Here is an 8,406-nt window from a genome sequence, read left to right on the forward strand (position 1 = left end):
TAGCACCTTTGGTTGGTAAAAACGAGAGGATGTGGCAGTGTTACTGAGGGCATTTTGTCAAGCAAAGGAGAGGGAACTCTGCAAGACCATGCTCTCAAATATCTCTCCCTCTCTCTAATTCTCTCTCCTCTCAACTCATTTTGCTTCTGATTCAGTGTGTGTGTGTTGCACTTTGTGGAGAGTTTCTATGCTTAATGAAAATTTGAGGGAGTGAAGTATAACTTTAAATGGAAAGAAACAACAATAAACCAGTACGTTTGGCAGCAAAAGCTTTCCAGTTTCGATGTATACTTGCTTTCAAGCAGGTTATTTCTCTGCTTTATAAACAACAAGAAGAAGCTTTTTGTTGCAATCTTTTGTTCGTCTTAGTCAAATTTCTAGGAGTCTCATTAAAAACTCTAATCAAACATATGGTGGGCAATCCATGAATATTTTTACACAAGAAAAAGATATTGTAGCAACGAACAGAGCTTGAATTAAGAAGAAAGACAGTGACTTACAGGGAAAAAAGTTGATTAACCTTCAAGGTCACTTTCACTTAGCTCTTCAGTCTTCACTACAGTCTTTGTACTCACTTGACTCCTCACAGTCAGAGTTACCATGGGCCATAATTTCTAGGAGTCTTGCAATCCTTTTTGGGTGAGGTTTGTCATTAGAGCCCCATCATAGTCTTCACGGGTTCTCTTCGCTTCGTAACCTTCCGCCGCTTCTCTCAGACAGAGTTCGGTTAAGATCTAACCATTACTAATTGTAAATGTCCTTCGTAACCCACATTTTTTCACGTAGTCCACTTGTTGGATAATTTTCATGTTCAGCTTTGCTTAAATAATTTCTTTCTACTGACACCACTCGTAAAATTATATATCAAAATTATGACTTTGGCCTTTGGGTCTGGTTGATTATTATCTTTTTTAAATTAAAAATTTCCCCCCAAGCATGGCGTGAGTCTGTATCGGATTAGCATTTCAACTCAAATAACACAACTCCTTTTTAATAATTTTAAAAATTTATGTATTTTAAATTTGTTAACTTGATTCGTTTTAGATTTAGAGAATTTGATGGTTTTATTTATTTTAATATTTTGATAGTTTTTTTAATATAATTCAAATATTAGGCTAATTTGTAAATTTTTTCAATAATGAATTTAAATGATTTAATGATATATATATTTTTTTATTAGACCTTACCAAATGGCTCCAATCTGACCCTTACAGTTTGGGTTGAGTTGATTTTTAGAGCTATTTTGGGTTATGTTAGCATGGGTGAGAAATTTTTGGACTTGAGGAGGTCAATATAGAATAAAAAGTTTCTCAAACCTAAGCCAATCATGTACACTACACACTTTGTTTTTAGTTTGGTCATATCATTTTACTAAAAGCGATCATTTTATATAATATAGACTAAACTTTTTTATAGGCTATAAAGTTTAAAGACCAACTATGTATTTAACCCTAAAATCAAAAACAAAATATTTGCTCGTGCAAATTTAGGATATTTCAAATATCATGACTTTTAAATTATATAGAGACTTATTAAGCCTACATTTGAACAAATCAAACTATTGACCAATTAAACTCACTTCCGAATTATTCGGTCCTATTGGGTCTAGTTGGGTCCATTCGGTCTTATTCAGTCCACTTCAGTCCTATTCTGTCCATATTGGTCTTATTCGGTCTATTCTATACTCGTTGGTCCACTTCGGTTCTATTCTGTACCGTTTGCTATATTCAATCCACTTTGGTCCTATTGGTCCACTTCAGTCCATTATGTACTTTTTGGTTTTCATAAAGCTTGTGTGATAGAAGCGTTAACAATAGGTTTATGTACTGTACGGTAATAACTGTCTATAACGTATTCCGAATTTTTGACAACACTACCCCTCTCTCTGTAACAGCAATTGAATGAAAATGACAACAGCGAAGAAGAAGAAGTTGATGTCATCGGCGCCATGGAGGGGCAAAGAGGAAGCCACTGAACAGTTCCAAGACGATAACGATTGATGATTCCCTTGTCGAGGTAACTACTAGGTCTCTATTTTGTGGGTTTTTTTTTTTTTTTTTTGCTGTTGAGAGAATTCTTGATTACTTGCTTTAAATTGTGTTTCTTTGGTTACCCATTTATTAGTTTCTTGATTACTTGCTATTGGTTGTTTAAAGTTCGTGTCTTTGTCATTAGTAGTATACCCTTTTGCAGTGTTAGGGGATTCCTGGTGGTTCTTAATTGTGTTTTTCTGGATTTGAGTTATGTGTTATATGAGAGGTTGTTAATGTTTTTGTTTAAGGATCATTTGGGAATGTGAGCTCTTACCAGTTGGCAATGTGTTGTAACTCTGTGATATGAGTATGACTTTGAATTAAAGAACTTAAAACCTTAGTATTACCACAACAAACCAAATTATTAGTAGAGGATGAGAACTTCTTCCCATCAGAGAAAACTGATAAACAGAAAAGAAAGAACAAATCTATTCTACTAGTTAATGAGAACTATAGTCTATAATACAATGGCTGACTGGCTGAGTGCGTGCTGGATCTGCTTTTAGCTTTCATCTTTTTAGCATATTTGCCCATGCGCTACTTTTTAAAGTCATTTTTTTTCTAGGTACAACTTTACTACACTAGAGTTTCATGTGATAGACGATAGCCGGTCCTGCTGTTTCAAACATTTTCCTTTCATGCATAGCAAGTTAGAAAGACAAATTTGATCAAATTGGAGTCTTGACTGTGTATTTGATTGTTAAGTATAGCTGGAAGGTAGTTAAAGCCAAGTTTAGTAGTTTAGTAGTTTAGTAGCAATGTCTAATTAGTTTGTACTGCTAATGAAGTCTGATTAGTTTAGTAGTTTAGAAGGTAATTATAACCTACATAACTGGTTCCAAAGCTCAATGTCCTCACTTAAACTTGTGTCAATAAGATCAACAACAGACCTGCCCGCTTGGTTTCTACAATTCCTAGCATGCAACAGCCAGTATACTTTTTAAACCAAATAAATCAGTGTTAGAAAGAGGCCTTAAAAGCATTTCAAAAGCACAAAAGTCATATTGTAAAAACATGCATAATTAAAGAGCAATGTTATTAATGATACAGGCTGATGAGAAAATCAAGTGATAGCACCCATTTCCATTCAAACTTGACATTATATATATTCTAATAAACTCCTAAATGTCTGAAAAGAAGATGACGGGAGGAAAAAAAGAAAGAAAAGAAAAATCTTACTAATAAATTGTAGAGGAATAGGATTTGTTGCTTCTAATGATTGCATGCAGACATATGCCAAAGGCATAAATTAGTCCATAAAAGGTGTAAAGATAACTTCCTCTTCTTCTTTTTGGGTTTGGTTTTCTGATACAATAATGTCAGAAGAGTTGGCTAGTAGTAGAGTCCAAAAATGTTTATAAGACTTTGAAGCAAGAGTAACCAAGGACCCAACATCTACAATGACTCTCTTACGCGCAACATATATAACCACTAGTGTTCTCCAAATTTTATGCAATTGAGGTCTTCAATCAGCATAGCAAGTTGCCAAGGAACCTTCTTTCTCAAATTATTGAAACAAGTCTGCAAAAACCAAGCTGTATAGCCAGACATCTGATCTAGCTGCATGCCATTTGGTTGCATATGGAAGAACAATAACAGACTGCCAGTGCTGGATTTGGTTACATAACCAAAACCACCCTCCATCTCTGCTAGTGTCCCACAATAATTAGCCACACTTGGACACTTTTGCCTTGGTACTTTCCTACAGTTACTCTGATCTTGCTGTTGTGCATTAAAGACTTTTGCACACCTGCAAAGCAAAGCATTAGAACTTCTTAAGCAGATTTTTTTGCACCCTTAAACATCAATCTAGAGAACACTGAATATACCTGTTTTTAAAATTTTGGATCCTCAATCCATTGAGCCAACCACTGCTTCAAAGAGCAAGGAGAAATGAATTTAGTTCCATGCCCAAATCTAATCCAAACAATACAGCCCAAGCAAGAGTGCACTTCAGGAATAAATAATCCTAGTTTTCCTCTTTTTTATTGCATAACACACACTTACTATCACTCACTATGTTTCATTTCACTATTATGTGTTAATGAGTCTTCATGCCAAAACTTCCGCACAAAAATTATGAACTTCAAAGGAAGCTTCAATCCCCATAGAATCACAAATGTCTCCATCTAAGAGCTATGACCTTCCCTTGAGAATTCATTACCTGAATTCCCCCTACTTTCAATAATAGCTTAATTATGACCTTATATCAACTATGTGTTACATTGAGGCCATATCAGCTTATCAGTAGCTTCTCACCTTGAGATAGGGGTGGCTAAAAATTGAGCAGCAACTTCAAGAGAGTATCGCTCCCTAACCAAGTCCTGTTTCCAAAGACAAAGTGTAAAGATATCTTTAAATACCTATTAAAAGATGCAGATTCTTTTGACTTATCTAAGGGAAACCCCAAATATTATATAAAAATTTTAAAATTTTCAAAAATGAATGACAATGATTATCGAAGTGTAGCATCATTCCACTGTGAAATTTAATACATTTGAGAATGTGAGAAAACTTAATTTATAGATATAATACAACAATGATAGCAAGTACAACAGGAGGGCTTACCTAAGCAGGCTACCTTCTACATTTTTCAACCTTGTCTACATAGTTGCTTGCCTTCTCAAGTCTGAGTACTGTTAAGACAAATTTCCCTCAGATGTTATGGTTGGTAATATATAATCAAGTTTGTTGTATGGTCAGGTTTCTCTAATGTCTATTGCTGTCCTTCAATTCTAATTCTTGTTGAATCTCTTTAAGAAGGTCTAACCCAATTAAGTTAGAGATAGGTCATTTGGTTCATTTCAGCTTTTGCCTGGTCACAATCTGAAATGGGTATGGACAACTTTCAGTCAATATTTGATTCGTGAAAGTTTTAAAAAGGTGGAAAAACTTTCTAGTACATCAAGGGGCAAAAGCACAAAAGTCTTATGGTATAAACTTATATAATTAAACAGCCACTTCATATTAAAAGAGTTTTAAATCATTAATCTTATATATATAAAACCCAGTAACAAAAGGTAGAGAAAAGGATGTTACTCTTAAGTGGGATTGAAATAAGATGCTTCTACACAAGCATTACATAGGACGGTGACATGAATGATGATTTCCTTTACATTGCAGAATAAAGCAGCATATACTTCAAGATCCAATTTTGCAAGAGCTAGAACTTTGCTGAAATCTGGGGTTTCAATAAGTTTTTGAGACTTGTTCAAATTGATGAATTGCAAACTCCCAAAAGACTGTCAAAAGCCAAAAAATGAAAGACAAAACAGTTAACTTCTACAAAGTATTTTAGTTTAATGATACTTCAAAAAGAAGAAGTATAAGGGTTCCTAGATTACCTTTGTTCCTTCCCAAAGTCATTCGATGTAGCTGCAATTCATGCAAAGTTTAACAAGCTCAATTGACTCAAAACTTGATGGCAAAGATTTTGAAGGGTACTTTCTCCAATCAAGAATCTTAAGTTATTAGGAAGATGTTTGAGACGTGCTTGAAGTGAACGCTATCAATTATGAGCAATTTTAGATTTGTCATCTTTGAGAAGGCTTCAAGATCCCAATCCACATCTTTTGTAGAGGGTAACTCTACGACCATGCCTTGAACTTTTTTTGTTCCCTAATAATCATGAACAAAAGGGATTAGTGGATTACAAAATGTATGATTACCATAACAACTCTAAGTTGCACTATGTTGTTGAATTATATAATGACGTACATGCTCAAGTTCTTTCAATAACCACTTACAGTGTTATTTGTCGGCACATTGTCAATATCTTCATACAACCACAATCTGCTATGCTTCCCAGGGGCTTTAGGGGACTCTTGACGAACTATATCTTGACCCATTTCTTGTAATAAATCATGCATCCACAATTGCTTTTTATACACTTTGATGAGAGATTTATCAATTAGAACACTGAATCCAATTTTGGCGTAAAGCTGAAGACAATCTAATATTTCTATGATTGTTTCTTGATTCTTATGATTAAAGAAACATGCAATATAAAAGAAAATTTCCTTCTCTATTTCTTCTAGTCCATCATAGCTCATTTTAAGCACATTGCTAATATTTTTGTCAGGATACTCTTTTAGCTTGTCTAATGCACTTTCCCATACATCTTTACTTTTTTTAAATAAAGAGGAACCCAAAATCTCAAGGGCTAAAGGAAGGCCTTGGGAATAATCTACAAAAGCTTGGGATAGCCCCATATAATCAACGTCAAGTTGATCTTTTTTAAAGGCTTTCAAACTAAAAAGTTGAAGAGCTTCATTATTATTCAATGCTTCAATCTCATATATTTCATTTACTTAAGGTCCCACCAACAAACTCCTATTTCTTGTTGTTATGATAACTCTACTACCTCGACCAAACCAATCATTCTTCCTAGCTAACTTCTCCAATTGCTTTAATTCATCTACATCATCAAGAACAAGAAGAATCTTTTTGCAGCATAAACACTCCTTGATTTTGAGAACTCCATGATAAACATCTTGTATATTCATATCTCTACCCATCAAAAGCTCTTTCAAAAGTTTTTGTTGTAACCAAAGTAAACCGTGTCTCTCAAATTCCTCCCTAACATTTTGAATAAAACTACAAGCTTCAAATTGATTGGAAACCATACCATAAACAACTCTTGCTAGAGTTATTTTACCCATTCCTCCCATACCCGGAATTCCTATAATGCGAACATCATTTGACTCTATAGCTAAAAGTGACTTCAACTTCTTAGCTTGGGAATTTATTCCAACTAGTCCATTGGTATCTACTATGAATTTATTCAATTTATTAGATATCTCTTGCACAATTTTTTGGACAACTTCTGCCTCAGGACTGCAAAGAAAAGAGAATAATAAGCAGTGAGTCTGACCTACCAAAACAGGACCCAAAATAAAATTTAGTAGATATATGGCATTTAGTGTAGTTGGTTAAAATTGAAATTGGGATGCATAAATGTAATTGAATGCTTCAAGCCAAACTTGAAGGAACTACCCATATACTAAATGCTATGTTATAGTTCATTTTAACAATACAATTATGGATCGTTCCTTGAGTCATTTCTTAATTTCCATAGATAATTGTGTTTGAAGAATATTATATTCCTAGACTTTACATCTTCAATCATTAATTTGTTTTGCCTCTTTAGATATAGTTTCATATGAAACATTTCCCTTAATCTCAAGACCCTGGCCTTGCCATCAGAGTATTTAGAAGGGGTGGGGAAGAAGAAGAAACAACCTAAGAAAGGGAGGCAAAAGAAGCAAAATAGTCGGAAATGAGGAAACTCAAATGTCTTCATCCAAAATAATGTAAAAGGAAGATTTACTTTCACAACAAAATATGTGTTCTCTTAAAACAAAGATCATTTTGTGTTTGTTTCGTGTTTCATTAAATATTGTTTACGAGGCAATCATATGAATTCTACAAGTTGTGATTGTGTCTAGTGGACGCCCTCTTATATGAATTTAATATTTTCTTTTGTTTTTGTTCCCTCTTTAGGTCACGTGGACAATATAAATAGGCTAAAATTATTAACCTATAGTTTATCATCTAATTAAACTCTATTGACGAACCGTCTCACATGTGCCTATACCATGTGACTCGACGTAAGTATTACATATCATACAGCGTGTCTCCACCACATAATATTTTGTAGGATATTTCTTTTCTTCTTTTCTTTTTGTAATTTGAGATGCACTATTTGCTGCCAATAGCTGTAAAACTTACCCATCTATAATATATATATATATATATATATATATATATATATATATATATATATAAGTAGAAACCTCATGTAGGAGTGCATAAAGTTTTGCCATGTGGTGCTCTAATTTTGCATTTAACCCATTTTTTACCTCTTTTCATTAAGGTTTTTTTTACTATTACCCAAAAGTTCATATTAATTTATTTTTACTATTATCTCATTAATCTTTTATTAATTGTCTAAGTTTACACTACACTTTTCTCTCTTCTTCATGTATTTTAGCATACTCCCCATTTTAGTATTAAAAACAAAAGCAAAAAATATATAAATAATTAAGAACTAATAGTAATAACTAACCAAATAAAGCTATGGGGAGAGATAGAGAGACATGAAAATGTTGTGGATTGTTAAATGAAATGCATTGTTTCATTATTACCAAAACAAAAGACCTGAGATTGACAAAGCATTTGTAAGAGAGAGAAAGAGGAATCTGAGTGGCCGCCACTTCCGTCATACTAGCCTCCTACCACTATCAAGCCGTCGAAACTCCTACGGGTATTTTTTTTTCTTTTATATATTTAAATTAGGGGCTTAAATATTATTTACGTTTGTGTAATTTGGTTGGATAGTTTTTGTTTTGGGTATATAAGTAGCGAGAATATT

At 33.6% G+C, this 8,406-nt stretch overlaps 1 long non-coding RNA gene across 1 annotated transcript; it reads left to right on the forward strand.

Annotated features, from left to right (window-relative positions):
- The first annotated feature begins 1,846 nt into the window (after window positions 1-1,846).
- On the forward strand, window positions 1,847-7,479 carry LOC126700454 (uncharacterized). The gene is made up of 2 exons (XR_007647157.1): window positions 1,847-2,016; window positions 7,183-7,479. It is a non-coding gene; the product is annotated as an uncharacterized LOC126700454 (long non-coding RNA).
- The last annotated feature ends 927 nt before the right edge of the window (window positions 7,480-8,406 follow it).

The sequence above is a fragment of the Quercus robur genome, chromosome 9, assembly GCF_932294415.1.
Source record: "Quercus robur chromosome 9, dhQueRobu3.1, whole genome shotgun sequence".
NCBI classification, from domain to species: domain Eukaryota; kingdom Viridiplantae; phylum Streptophyta; class Magnoliopsida; order Fagales; family Fagaceae; genus Quercus; species Quercus robur.